The following is a 15657-nucleotide window of genomic DNA, read 5'->3' as shown; positions in this document are numbered from 1 at the left end:
CCACTCTATTACCTTTTTAAAAAAGGGCAGTTTTCAGCATTCAAGGGTTTAACTCAGTGGTAGAGCGTAGGAGTGCAGTTCAAGAAGTCCCTGTTTCATAACCATATACCTTTGTCAAAAGATCCTGTTAAAATGTTTTTCAACCCAATGTACTGTCAGAAACAATAGGATATATCATCATTTCATATAAAAAACAATGAACAATTGGGTTTAACTATGCTCTTAGCACAAAATCAACAAACTGCAGTAGAGAAGCAGTTATGTTTTGCAGAATTTGTGCATTTGACAAAAGTTTTTTTTTCCATGTTCCAAGATCTACATGTAGTACGAAATGTATGAATTCCTGCAATGGAAACCTCACTGTATTTTACCAAGGCAGATAAAGGACATCTTTTGTACCCCTTATACTTATAAGGAGGGTTTGGTTGCAGCTGAAAATGCATTGCTTTGGTGGTGATTGCATGTTCTTTCCACTTTGTACATATTACTGAATAAATAAAGATGAACATTTGAGAAATTGGGTTATAGCTCAGGGGTAGAGCATTTCACTGCAGATCAAGAGGTCCCTAGTTCAAATCTGGGTGCTTCCTTTATCTATCTGTTTTACCTGTAGAAATATTTTTGTTAATTAAATAAATTGAAGTGAACATTTACAATCTTAGCATTTTATGCAATGAGCAACACATTTCTACATTTGAAATACTCCTGATCATCACCTGAAACATAGGGTAAACACCATTAAGCTGTTTAGGATTTCTTCATATGATACAAGCTGTGTTGTACATTCACCCAAGTTCTACTGGTGATATGATTAGTTTGAAATAGTCCATTGGAAGCTCATATGAATGTTATAAAACTGTGGTGGAAACCAATAATATGCCCTTAATGAAATGTATTAATTTGTACAGCTGACCAGAAGTGCACTGATGTCATTAGTTCTACAAGTTCCATACAGTCACCCACTCTATCACCTTTTTAAAAAAGGGCAGTTTTCAGCATTCAAGGGTATATGTCAGTGGTTGAGCGTAGGAGTGCTTTTCAAGAAGTCCCTGTTTCATAACCATATACCCTCTTCAATAGATCCTGTTAAAATGTTTTTCAACCCAATGCATTTTAAGAAACAATAGGATATATCATCATTTCAAATACAAAACAATGAACAATTGGGTTTAACTATGCTCTTAGCACAAAATCAACAAACTGCAGTAGAGAAGCAGTTACATTTTGCAGAATTTGTGCATTTGACAAAAGATTTTTTTCCATGTTCCAAGATCTACATGTGATACGAAATGTATGAATTCTTGCAATGGAAACCTCACTGTATTTTACCAAGGCAGATAAAGGACATCCATCGCACCCCATATACTTATAAGGAGGGTTTGGTGGCTGAAAATGCATTGCTTTGATGGTGATTGCATGTTGCTTGCACTTTGTACATATTACTGAATTAATAAAGGTGAACTTTTCAAAATTGGGGGTATATCTCAGTGGTAGAGCATTTGACTGCAAATCAAGAGGTCCCTAGTTGAAATCTGGGTGCCCTCTTGTTCAACTGTTTTACCTGTAGAAAAAAACATTTACAATCTTAGCATTTGATGTAATGAGCAACACATTTCTACATTTGAAATACTCTTGAAACATAGGGTAAACACCATGAAACTGTTTAGGATTCCTTCATATGATACAAGCTGTGTTTTACATTCACCCAAGTTCTACTGGTGATATTATCAGTTTGAAATAGTCCATTGGAAGCTCATATGAATGTTATAAAACTGTGGTGGAAACCAATAATATGCCCTTAATGAAATGTATTAATTTGTACAGCTGACCAGAAGTGCACTGATGTCATTAGTTCTACAAGTTCCATACAGTCACCACTCAATCACCTTTTTAAAAAAGGGCAGTTTTAAGCATTCAAGGGTTTAACTCAGTGGTAGAGCGTAGGAGTGCAGTTCAAGAAGTCCCTGTTTCATAACCATATACCCTCGTCAATAGATCCTGTTAAAATGTTTTTCAACCCAATGCACTGTAAGAAACAATAGGATATATCATTTCATATTAAAAACAATGAACAATTGGGTTTAACTATGCTCTTAGCACAAAATCAACAAACTGCAGTAGAGAAGTAGTTACGTTTTGCAGAATTTGTGCATTTGACAAAAGTTTTTTTTCCATGTTCCAAGATCTACATGTGATACGAAATGTATGAATTCTTGCAATGGAAACCTCACTGTATTTTACCAAGACAGATAAAGGACATCTTTTGTACCCCTTATACTTATAAGGAGGGTTTGGTGGCTGAAAATGAATTGCTTTGATGGTGATTGCATGTTGCTTCCACTTTATACATATTACTGAATAAATAAAGGTGAACATTTCAGAAATGGGGTTATAGCTCAGGGGTAGAGCATTTCACTGCAGATCAAGAGGTCCCTAGTTCAAATCCGGGTGCCCCCTTGTCCATCTGCTTTACCTGTAGAAATATTTTTTTAATTAAATAAATTGAAGTAAACATTTACAATCTTAGCATTTGATGTAATGAGGAACACATTTCGACATTTGAAATACTCATGATCATCTCCTGAAACATAGGGTAAACACCATTAAGCTGTTTAGGATTTCTTCATATGATACAAGCTGTGTTTTACATTCACCCAAGTTCTACTGGTGATATGATTAGTTTGAAATAGTCCATTGGAAGCTCATATGAATGTTATAAAACTGTGGTGGAAACCAATAATATGCCCTTAATGAAATGTATTAATGTGTACACCTGACCCGAAGTGCACTGATGTCATTAGTTCTACAAGTTCCATACAGTCACCCACTCTATCACCTTTTTAAAAAAGGGCAGTTTTCAGCATTCAAGGGTTTATGTCAGTGGTGGAGCGTAGGAGTGCTTTTCAAGAAGTCCCTGTTTCATTACCATATACCCTCGTCAATACATCCTGTTAAAATGTTTTTCAACCCAATGTACTGTAAGAAACAATAGGATATATCATCATTTCATATAAAAAACAATGAACAATTGGGTTTAACTATGCTCTTAGCACAAAATCAACAAACTGCAGTAGAGAAGCAGTTACGTTTTGCAGAATTTGTGCATTTGACAAAAGTTTTTTTTTCCATGTTCCAAGATCTACATGTGATACGAAATGTATGAATTCTTGCAATGGAAACCTCACTGTATTTTACCAAGGCAGATAAAGGACATCTTTTGTACCCCTTATAGTTATAAGGAGGGTTTGGTGGCTGAAAATGCATTGCTTTGAGGGTGATTGCATGTTGCTTCCACTTTGTTCATATTCCTGAATTAATAAAGGTGACCGTTTTAGAACTGGGGGTATAGCTCAGTGGTACAGCATTTGACTGTAGAACAAGTGGTCTCTAGTTCAAATCTGGGTGCCCCCTTGTTCAACTGTTTTACCTGTAGAAAAAAAACATTTACAATCTTAGCATTTGATGTAATGAGGAACACATTTCTACATTTGAAATACTCCTGATCATCTCCTGAAACATAGGGTAAACACCATGAAACTGTTTAGGATTTCGTCATATGATACAAGCTGTGTTTTACATTCACCCAAGTTCTACTGGTGATACTATCAGTTTGAAATAGTCCATTGGAAGCTCATATGAATGTTATAAAACTGTGGTGGAAACCAATAATATGCCCTTAATGAAATGTACTAATTTGTACAAATGACCAGAGGTGCACAGATGTCATTAGTTCTACAAGTTCCATACAGTCACCCACTCTATCACCTTTTTAAAAAAGGGCAGTTTTCAGCATTCAAGGGTTTATGTCAGTGGTAGAGCGTAGGAGTGCTTTTCAAGAAGTCCCTGTTTCATAACCATATACCCTCTTCAATAGATCCTGTTAAAATGTTTTTCAACCCAATGCACTGTAAGAAACAATAGGATATATCATCATTTCATATACAAAACAATGAACAATTGGGTTTAACTATGCGCTTAGCACAAAATCAACAAACTGCAGTAGAGAAGCAGTTACATTTTGCAGAATTTGTGCATTTGACAAAAGATTTTTTTTTCCATGTTCCAAGATCTACATGTGATACGAAATGTATGAATTCTTGCAATGGAAACCTCACTGTATTTTACCAAGGTAGATAAAGGTCATCCTTCGGATCCCATATACTTATAAGGAGAGTTTGGTGGCTGAAAATGCATTGCTTTGATGGTGATTGCATGTTGCTTGCACTTTGTACATATTACTGAATTAATAAAGGTGCACTTTTCAGAACTGGGAGTATAGCTCAGTGGTAGAGCATTTGACTGCAGATCAAGAGGTCCCTAGTTCAAATCTGGGTGCCCCCTTGTCCAAATGTTTTACCTGTAGAAATATTTATCAATTAAATAAATTGAAGTAAACATTTACAATCTTAGCATTTCATGTAATGAGCAACACATTTCTACATTTGAAATACTCCTGATCATCTCCTGAAACATAGGGTAAACACCATGAAACTGTTTAGGATTTCTTCATATGATACAAGCTGTGTTTTACATTCACCCAAGTTCTACTGGTTATATTATCAGTTTGAAATAGTCCATTGGAAGCTCATATGAATGTTATAAAACTGTGGTGGAAACCAATAATATGCCCTTAATGAAATGTATTAATTTGTACAGCTGACCAGAAGTGCACTGATGTCATTAGTTCTACAAGTTCCATACAGCCACCCACTCTATCACCTTTTTAAAAAGGGCAGTTTTCAACATTCAAGGGTTTTTGTCAGTGGTAGAGCGTAGGAGTGTAGTTCAAGAAGTCCCTGTTTCATAACCATATACCCTCTTCAATAGATCCTGTTAAAATGTTTTTCAACCCAATGCACTGTAAGAAACAATAGGATATATCATCATTTCATATACAAAACAATGAACAATTGGGTTTAACTATACTCTTAGCACAAAATCAACAAACTGCAGTAGAGAAGCAGTTACATTTTGCAGAATTTGTGCATTTGACAAAAGATTTTTTTCCATGTTCCAAGATCTACATGTGATACGAAATGTATGAATTCTTGCAATGGAAACCTCACTGTATTTTACCAAGGCAGATAAAGGACATCTTTTGTAACCCTTATAGTTATAAGGAGGGTTTGGTGGCTGAAAATGCATTGCTTTGAGGGTGATTGCATGTTGCTTCCACTTTGTTCATATTCCTGAATTAATAAAGGTGACCGTTTCAGAACTGGGGGTATAGCTCAGTGGTACAGCATTTGACTGTAGAACAAGTGGTCTCTAGTTCAAATCTGGGTGCCCCCTTGTTCAACTGTTTTACCTGTAGAAAAAAAACATTTACAATCTTAGCATTTGATGTAATGAGGAACACATTTCTACATTTGAAATACTCCTGATCATCTCCTGAAACATAGGGTAAACACCATGAAACTGTTTAGGATTTCGTCATATGATACAAGCTGTGTTTTACATTAACCCAAGTTCTACTGGTGATACTATCAGTTTGAAATAGTCCATTGGAAGCTCATATGAATGTTATAAAACTGTGGTGGAAACCAATAATATGCCCTTAATGAAATGTACTAATTTGTACAAATGACCAGAGGTGCACTGATGTCATTAGTTCTACAAGTTCCATACAGTCACCCACTCTATCACCTTTTTAAAAAAGGGCAGTTTTCAGCATTCAAGGGTTTATGTCAGTGGTAGAGCGTAGGAGTGCTTTTCAAGAAGTCCCTGTTTCATAACCATATACCCTCTTCAATAGATCCTGTTAAAATGTTTTTCAACCCAATGCACTGTAAGAAACAATAGGATATATCATCATTTCATATACAAAACAATGAACAATTGGGTTTAACTATGCGCTTAGCACAAAATCAACAAACTGCAGTAGAGAAGCAGTTACATTTTGCAGAATTTGTGCATTTGACAAAAGATTTTTTTTCCATGTTCCAAGATCTACATGTGATACGAAATGTATGAATTCTTGCAATGGAAACCTCACTGTATTTTACCAAGGTAGATAAAGGTCATCCTTCGGATCCCATATACTTATAAGGAGAGTTTGGTGGCTGAAAATGCATTGCTTTGATGGTGATTGCATGTTGCTTGCACTTTGTACATATTACTGAATTAATAAAGGTGCACTTTTCAGAACTGGGAGTATAGTTCAGTGGTAGAGCATTTGACTGCAGTTCAAGAGGTCCCTACTTCAAATCTGGGTGCCCCCTTGTCCAAATGTTTTACCTGTAGAAATATTTATCAATTAAATAAATTGAAGTAAACATTTACAATCTTAGCATTTCATGTAATGAGCAACACATTTCTACATTTGAAATACTCCTGATCATCTCCTGAAACATAGGGTAAACACCATGAAACTGTTTAGGATTTCTTCATATGATACAAGCTGTGTTTTACATTCACCCAAGTTCTACTGGTTATATTATCAGTTTGAAATAGTCCATTGGAAGCTCATATGAATGTTATAAAACTGTGGTGGAAACCAATAATATGCCCTTAATGAAATGTATTAATTTGTACAGCTGACCAGAAGTGCACTGATGTCATTAGTTCTACAAGTTCCATACAGCCACCCACTCTATCACCTTTTTAAAAAGGGCAGTTTTCAACATTCAAGGGTTTTTGTCAGTGGTAGAGCGTAGGAGTGTAGTTCAAGAAGTCCCTGTTTCATAACCATATACCCTCTTCAATAGATCCTGTTAAAATGTTTTTCAACCCAATGCACTGTAAGAAACAATAGGATATATCATCATTTCATATACAAAACAATGAACAATTGGGTTTAACTATACTCTTAGCACAAAATCAACAAACTGCAGTAGAGAAGCAGTTACATTTTGCAGAATTTGTGCATTTGACAAAAGATTTTTTTCCATGTTCCAAGATCTACATGTGATACGAAATGTATGAATTCTTGCAATGGAAACCTCACTGTATTTTACCAAGGCAGATAAAGGACATCTTTTGTAACCCTTATACTTATAAGGAGGGTTTGGTGGCTGAAAATGCATTGCTTTGATGGTGATTGCATGTTGCTTCCACTTTGTACATATTACTGAATAAATAAAGGTGAATATTTCAGAAATGGGGGTATAGGGCAGGGGTAGAGCATTTCACTGCAGATCAAAAGGTCCCTAGTTCAAATCTGGGTGCCCCCTTGTCCAACTGTTTTACCTGTAGAAATATGTTTTTAATGAAATAAATTGAAGTAAACATTTACAATCTTAGCATTTTATGTAATGAGCAACACATTTCTATATTTCAAATACTCCTGATCATCATCTGAAACATAGGGTAAACACCATTAAGCTGTTTAGGATTTCTTCATATGATACAAGCTGTGTTTTACATTCACCCAAGTTCTACTGGTGATATGATTAGTTTGAAATAGTCCATTGGAAGCTCATATGAATGTTATAAAACTGTGGTGGAAACCAATAATATGCCCTTAATGAAATGTATTAATTTGTACACCTGACCAGAAGTGCACTGATGTCATTAGTTCTACAAGTTCCATACAGTCACCCACTCTATCACCTTTTTCAAAAAGGGCAGTTTTCAGCATTCAAGGGTTTATGTCAGTGGTAGAGCGTAGGAGTGCTTTTCAAGAAGTCCCTGTTTCATTACCATATACCCTTTTCAATAGATCCTGTTAAAATGTTTTTCAACCCAATGCACTGTAAGAAACAATAGGATATATCATCATTTCATATACAAACCAATGAACAATTGGGTTTAACTATGATCTTAGCACAAAATCAACAAACTGCAGTAGAGAAGCAGTTACATTTTGCAGAATTTTTGCATTTGACAAAAGATTTTTTTTCCATGTTCCAAGATCTACATGTGATACGAAATGTATGAATTCTTGCAATGGAAACCTCACTGTATTTTACCAAGGCAGATAAAGGACATCCTTCGCACCGCATATACTTATAAGGCGGGTTTGGTGGCTGAAAATGCTTTGCTTTGATGGTGATTGCATGTTGCTTGCACTTTGTACATATTACTGAATTAATAAAGGTGAACTTTTCAGAACTGGGGGTATAGCTCAGTGGTAGAGCATTTGACTGCAGATCAAGAGGTCCCTAGTTCAAATCTGGGTGCCCCCTTGTCCAAATGTTTTACCTGTAGAAATATTTTTTTAATTAAATAAATTGAAGTAAACATTTACAATCTTAGCATTTTATGTAATATGTAATGAGCAACACATTTCTACATTTGAAATACTCCTGATCATCACCTGAAACATGGGGTAAACACCATTAAGCTGTTTAGGATTTCTTCATATGATACAAGCTGTGTTTTACATTCACCCAGGTTCTACTGGTGATATGATTAGTTTGAAATAGTCCATTGGAAGCTCATATGAATGTTATAAAACTGTGGTGGAAACCAATAATATGCCCTTAATGAAATGTATTAATGTGTACACCTGACCAGAAGTGCACTGATGTCATTAGTTCTACAAGTTCCATACAGTCACCCACTCTATCACCTTTTGAAAAAAGGGCAGTTGTCAGCATTCAAGGGTTTATGTCAGTGGTAGAGCGTAGGAGTGCTTTTCAAGAAGTCCCTGTTTCATTACCATATACCCTCGTCAATACATCCTGTTAAAATGTTTTTCAACCCAATGTACTGTAAGAAACAATAGGATATATCATCATTTCATATAAAAAACAATGAACAATTGGGTTTAACTATGCTCTTAGCACAAAATCAACAAACTGCAGTAGAGAAGCAGTTACGTTTTGCAGAATTTGTGCATTTGACAAAAGTTTTTTTTTCCATGTTCCAAGATCTACATGTGATACGAAATGTATGAATTCTTGCAATGGAAACCTCACTGTATTTTACCAAGGCAGATAAAGGACATCTTTTGTACCCCTTATACTTATAAGGAGGGTTTGGTGGCTGAAAATGCATTGCTTTAAGGGTGATTGCATGTTGCTTCCACTTTGTTCATTTCCTGAATTAATAAAGGTGAACGTTTCAGGACTGGGGGTATAGCTCAGTGGTACAGCATTTGACTGCAGATCAAGTGGTCTCTAGTTCAAATCTGGGTGCCCCCTTGTTCAACTGTTTTACCTGTAGGTAGAAAAAAAAAATTTACAATCTTAGCAATTGATGTAATGAGGAACACATTTCTACATTTGAAATACTCCTGATCATCTCCTGAAACATAGGGTAAACACCATGAAACTGTTTAGGATTTCGTCATATGATACAAGCTGTGTTTTACATTCACCCAAGTTCTACTGGTGATACTATCAGTTTGAAATAGTCCATTGGAAGCTCACATGAATGTTATAAAACTGTGGTGGAAACCAATAATATGCCCTTAATGAAATGTATTAATTTGTACAGCTGACCAGAAGTGCACTGATGTCATTAGTTCTACAAGTTCCATACAGCCACCCACTCTATCACCTTTTTAAAAAGGGCAGTTTTCAACATTCAAGGGTTTTTGTCAGTGGTAGAGCGTAGGAGTGTAGTTCAAGAAGTCCCTGTTTCATAACCATATACCCTCTTCAATAGATCCTGTTAAAATGTTTTTCAACCCAATGCACTGTAAGAAACAATGGGATATATCATCATTTCATATACAAAACAATGAACAATTGGGTTTAACTATACTCTTAGCACAAAATCAACAAACTGCAGTAGAGAAGCAGTTACATTTTGCAGAATTTGTGCATTTGACAAAAGATTTTTTTCCATGTTCCAAGATCTACATGTGATACGAAATTTATGAATTCTTGCAATGGAAACCTCACTGTATTTTACCAAGGCAGATAAAGGACATCTTTTGTAAACCTTATACTTATAAGGAGGGTTTGGTGGCTGAAAATGCATTGCTTTGATGGTGATTGCATGTTGCTTCCACTTTGTACATATTACTGAATAAATAAAGGTGAATCTTTCAGAAATGGGGGTATAGGGCAGGGGTAGAGCATTTCACTGCAGATCAAAAGGTCCCTAGTTCAAATCTGGGTGCCCCCTTGTCCAACTGTTTTACCTGTAGAAATATTTTTTTAATGAAATAAATTGAAGTAAACATTTACAATCTTAGCATTTTATGTAATGAGCAACACATTTCTATATTTCAAATACTCCTGATCATCATCTGAAACATAGGGTAAACACCATTAAGCTGTTTAGGATTTCTTCATATGATACAAGCTGTGTTTTACATTCACCCAAGTTCTACTGGTGATATGATTAGTTTGAAATAGTCCATTGGAAGCTCATATGAATGTTATAAAACTGTGGTGGAAACCAATAATATGCCCTTAATGAAATGTATTAATTTGTACACCTGACCAGAAGTGCACTGATGTCATTAGTTCTACAAGTTCCATACAGTCACCCACTCTATCACCTTTTTCAAAAAGGGCAGTTTTCAGCATTCAAGGGTTTATGTCAGTGGTAGAGCGTAGGAGTGCTTTTCAAGAAGTCCCTGTTTCATAACCATGTACCCTTTTCAATAGATCGTGTTAAAATGTTTTTCAACCCAATGCACTGTAAGAAACAATAGGATATATCATCATTTCATATACAAAACAATGAACAATTGGGTTTAACTATGCTCTTTGCACAAAATCAACAAACTGCAGTAGAGAAGCAGTTACATTTTGCAGAATTTGTGCATTTGACAAAAGATTTTTTTTTCCATGTTCCTAGATCTACATGTGATACGAAATGTATGAATTCTTGCAATGGAAACCTCGCTGTATTTTACCAAGGCAGATAAAGGACATCCTTCGCACCCCATATACTTATAAGGAGGGTTTGGTGGCTGAAAATGCATTGCTTTGATGGTGATTGCATGTTGCTTGCACTTTGTACATATTACTGAATTAATAAAGGTGAACTTTTCAAAATTGGGGGTATAGCTCAGTGGTAGAGCATTTAACCGCAGATCAAGCGGTCCCTAGTTCAAATCTGGGTGCCCTCTTGTTCAACTGTTTTACCTGTAGAAAAAAACATTTACAATCTTAGCATTTGATGAAATGAGCAACACATTTCTACATTTGAAATACTCCTGAAACATACGGTAAACACCATGAAACTGTTTAGGATTTCTTCATATGATACAAGCTGTGTTTTACATTCACCCAAGTTCTACTGGTGATATTATCAGTTTGAAATAGTCCATTGGAAGCTCATATGAATGTTATAAAACTGTGGTGGAAACCAATAATATGCCCTTAATGAAATGTATTAATGTGTACAGCTGACCAGAAGTGCACTGATGTCATTAGTTCTACAAGTTCCATACAGTCACCCACTCTATTACCTTTTTAAAAAAGGGCAGTTTTCAGCATTCAAGGGTTTAACTCAGTGGTAGAGCGTAGGAGTGCAGTTCAAGAAGTCCCTGTTTCATAACCATATACCTTCGTCAAAAGATCCTGTTAAAATGTTTTTCAACCCAATGTACTGTAAGAAACAATAGGATATATCATCATTTCATATAAAAAACAATGAACAATTGGGTTTAACTATGCTCTTAGCACACAATCAACAAACTGCAGTAGAGAAGCAGTTATGTTTTGCAGAATTTGTGCATTTGACAAAAGTTTTTTTTTTCCATGTTCCAAGATCTACATGTAGTACGAAATGTATGAATTCTTGCAATGGAAACCTCACTGTATTTTACCAAGGCAGATAAAGGACATCTTTTGTACCCCTTATACTTATAAGGAGGGTTTGGTTGCAGCTGAAAATGCATTGCTTTGGTGGTGATTGCATGTTGTTTCCACTTTGTACATATTACTGAATAAATATAGGTGAACATTTCAGAAATTGGGTTATAGCTCAGGGGTAGAGCATTTCACTGCAGATCAAAAGGTCCCTAGTTCAAATCTGGGTGCTTCCTTTATCTATCTGTTTTACCTGTAGAAATATTTTTGTTAATTAAATAAATTGAAGTAAACATTTACAATCTTAGCATTTTATGCAATGAGCAACACATTTCTACCTTTGAAATACTCCTGATCATCACCTGAAACATAGGGTAAACACCATTAAGCTGTTTAGGATTTCTTCATATGATACAAGCTGTGTTGTACATTCACCCAAGTTCTACTGGTGATATGATTAGTTTGAAATAGTCCATTGGAAGCTCATATGAATGTTATAAAACTGTGGTGGAAACCAATAATATGCCCTTAATGAAATGTATTAATTTGTACAGCTGACCAGAAGTGCACTGATGTCATTAGTTCTACAAGTTCCATACAGTCACCCACTCTATCACCTTTTTAAAAAAGGGCAGTTTTCAGCATTCAAGGGTTTATGTCAGTGGTAGAGCGTAGGAGTGCTTTTCAAGAAGTCCCTGTTTCATAACCATATACCCTCTTCAATAGATCCTGTTAAAATGTTTTTCAACCCAATGCACTGTAAGAAACAATAGGATATATCATTTCATATAAAAAACAATGAACAATTGGGTTTAACTATGCTCTTAGCACAAAATCAACAAACTGCAGTAGAGAAGTAGTTACGTTTTGCAGAATTTGTGCATTTGACAAAAGTTTTTTTTCCATGTTCCAAGATCTACATGTGATACGGAATGTATGAATTCTTGCAATGGAAACCTCACTGTATTTTACCAAGACAGATAAAGGACATCTTTTGTACCCCTTATACGTATAAGGAGGGTTTGGTGGCTGAAAATGAATTGCTTTGATGGTGATTGCATGTTGCTTCCACTTTATACATATTACTGAATAAATAAAGGTGAACATTTCAGAAATGGGGTTATAGCTCAGGGGTAGAGCATTTCACTGCAGATCAAGAAGGCCCTAGTTCAAATCCGGGTGCCCCCTTGTCCAACTGCTTTACCTGTAGAAATATTTTTTTAATTAAATAAATTGAAGTAAACATTTACAATCTTAGCATTTTATGTAATGAGCAACACATTTCTACATTTGAAATACTCCTGATCATCACCTGAAACATAGGGTAAACACCATTAAGCTGTTTAGGATTTCTTCATGTGATACAAGCTGTGTTTTACATTCACCCAAGTTCTACTGGTGATATGACCAGTTTAAAATAGTCCATTGGAAGCTCATATGAATGTTATAAAACTGTGGTGGAAACCAATAATATGCCCTTAATGAAATGTATTAATTTGTACAGCTGACCAGAAGTGCACTGATGTCATTAGTTCTACAAGTTCCATAGAGTCACCCACTCTATCACATTTTTAAAAAAGGGCAGTTTTCAACATTGAAGGGTTTATGTCAGTGGTAGAGCGTAGGAGTGTAGTTCAAGAAGTCCCTGTTTCATAACCATATACCCTCTTCAATAGATCCTGTTAAAATGTTTTTCAACCCAATGCACTGTAAGAAACAATAGGATATATCATCATTTCATATACAAAACAATGAACAATTGGGTTTAACTATGCTCTTAGCACAAAATCAACAAACTGCAGTAGAGAAGCAGTTACATTTTGCAGAATGTGTGCATTTGACAAAAGATTTTTTTTCCATGTTCCAAGATCTACATGTGATACGAAATGTATGAATTCTTGCAATGGAAACCTCACTGTATTTTACCAAGGCAGATAAAGGACATCCTTCACACCCCTTATACTTATAAGGAGGGTTTGGTGGCTGAACATGCATTGCTTTGATGGTGATTGCATGTTGCTTCCACTTTGTACATATTACTGAATAAATAAAGATGAACTTTTCGGAACTGGCGGTGTAGATCAGTGGTAGAGCATTTAACCGCAGATCAAGAGGTCCTTAGTTCAAATCTGGCTGACCTCTTATTCAACTGTTTTACCTGTAGAAAAAAACATTTACAATCTTAGCATTTGATGTAATGAGCAACACATTTCTACATTTGAAATACTCCTGATCATCACCTGAAACATAGGGTAAACACCATTAAGCTGTTTAGGATTTCTTCATATGATACAAGCTGTGTTTTACATTCACCCAAGTTCTACTGGTGATATTATCAGTTTGAAATAGTCCATTGGAAGCTCATATGAATGTTATAAAAGTGTGGAGGAAACCAATAATATGCCCTTAATGAAATGTATTAATTTGTACAGCTGACCAGAAGTGCACTGATGTCATTAGTTCTACAAGTTCCATACAGTCACCCACTCTATCACCTTTTTAAAAAAGGGCAGTTTTCAGCATTCAAGGGTTTAACTCAGTGGTAGAGCGTAGGAGTGCAGTTCAAGAAGTCCCTGTTTCATAACCATATACCCTCTTCAACAGATCCTGTTAAAATGTTTTTTCAACCCAATGCACTTTAAGAAACAATAGGATATATCATCATTTCATATACAAAACAATGAACAATTGGGTTTAACTATGCTCTTAGCACAAAATCAACAAACTGCAGTAGAGAAGCAGTTACATTTTGCAGAATTTGTGCATTTGACAAAAGATTTTTTTTCCATGTTCCTAGATCTACATGTGATACGAAATGTATGAATTCTTGCAATGGAAACCTCGCTGTATTTTACCAAGGCAGATAAAGGACATCCTTCGCACCCCATATACTTATAAGGAGGGTTTGGTGGCTGAAAATGCATTGCTTTGATGGTGATTGCATGTTGCTTGCACTTTGTACATATTACTGAATTAATAAAGGTCAACTTTTCAAAATTGGGGGTATAGCTCAGTGGTAGAGCATTTAACCGCAGATCAAGCGGTCCCTAGTTCAAATCTGGGTGCCCTCTTGTTCAACTGTTTTACCTGTAGAAAAAAACATTTACAATCTTAGCATTTGATGTAATGAGCAACACATTTCTACATTTGAAATACTCCTGAAACATACGGTAAACACCATGAAACTGTTTAGGATTTCTTCATATGATACAAGCTGTGTTTTACATTCACCCAAGTTCTACTGGGGATATTATCAGTTTGAAATAGTCCATTGGAAGCTCATATGAATGTTATAAAACTGTGGTGGAAACCAATAATATGCCCTTAATGAAATGTATTAATGTGTACAGCTGACCAGAAGTGCACTGATGTCATTAGTTCTACAAGTTCCATACAGTCACCCACTCTATTACCTTTTTAAAAAAGGGCAGTTTTCAGCATTCAAGGGTTTAACTCAGTGGTAGAGCGTAGGAGTGCAGTTCAAGAAGTCCCTGTTTCATAACCATATACCTTTGTCAAAAGATCCTGTTAAAATGTTTTTCAACCCAATGTACTGTAAGAAACAATAGGATATATCATCATTTCATATAAAAATCAATGAACAATTGGGTTTAACTATGCTCTTAGCACAAAATCAACAAACTGCAGTAGAGAAGCAGTTATGTTTTGCAGAATTTGTGCATTTGACAAAAGTTTTTTTTTCCATGTTCCAAGATCTACATGTAGTACGAAATGTATGAATTCTTGCAATGGAAACCTCACTGTATTTTACCAAGGCAGATAAAGGACATCTTTTGTACCCCTTATACTTATAAGGAGGGTTTGGTTGCAGCTGAAAATGCATTGCTTTGGTGGTGATTGCATGTTGTTTCCACTTTGTACATATTACTGAATAAATAAAGGTGAACATTTGAGAAATTGGGTTATAGCTCAGGGGTAGAGCATTTCACTGCAGATCAAGAGGTCCCTAGTTCAAATCTGGGTGCTTCCTTTATCTATC

At 35.6% G+C, this 15657-nt stretch overlaps 2 non-coding genes across 2 annotated transcripts; both read left to right on the top strand.

Moving 5' to 3' along the window:
* The first annotated feature begins 4269 nt into the window (after window positions 1-4269).
* On the top strand, window positions 4270-4341 carry TRNAC-GCA (transfer RNA cysteine (anticodon GCA)). Its single transcript has one exon. It is a non-coding gene; the product is annotated as a tRNA-Cys (tRNA).
* A 3713-nt stretch (window positions 4342-8054) lies between these two features.
* TRNAC-GCA (transfer RNA cysteine (anticodon GCA)) lies at window positions 8055-8126 on the top strand. Its single transcript has one exon. It is a non-coding gene; the product is annotated as a tRNA-Cys (tRNA).
* Window positions 8127-15657: the final 7531 nt, after the last annotated feature.

This window comes from Ambystoma mexicanum, unplaced genomic scaffold (genome assembly GCF_040938575.1).
Source record: "Ambystoma mexicanum isolate Mex_15411 unplaced genomic scaffold, UKY_AmexF1_1 Mex_scaf84, whole genome shotgun sequence".
NCBI lineage: Eukaryota > Metazoa > Chordata > Amphibia > Caudata > Ambystomatidae > Ambystoma > Ambystoma mexicanum.
The sequence above is the reverse complement of the archived record's forward strand: the minus strand, read 5'-3'. Positions and strand labels throughout refer to the sequence as shown.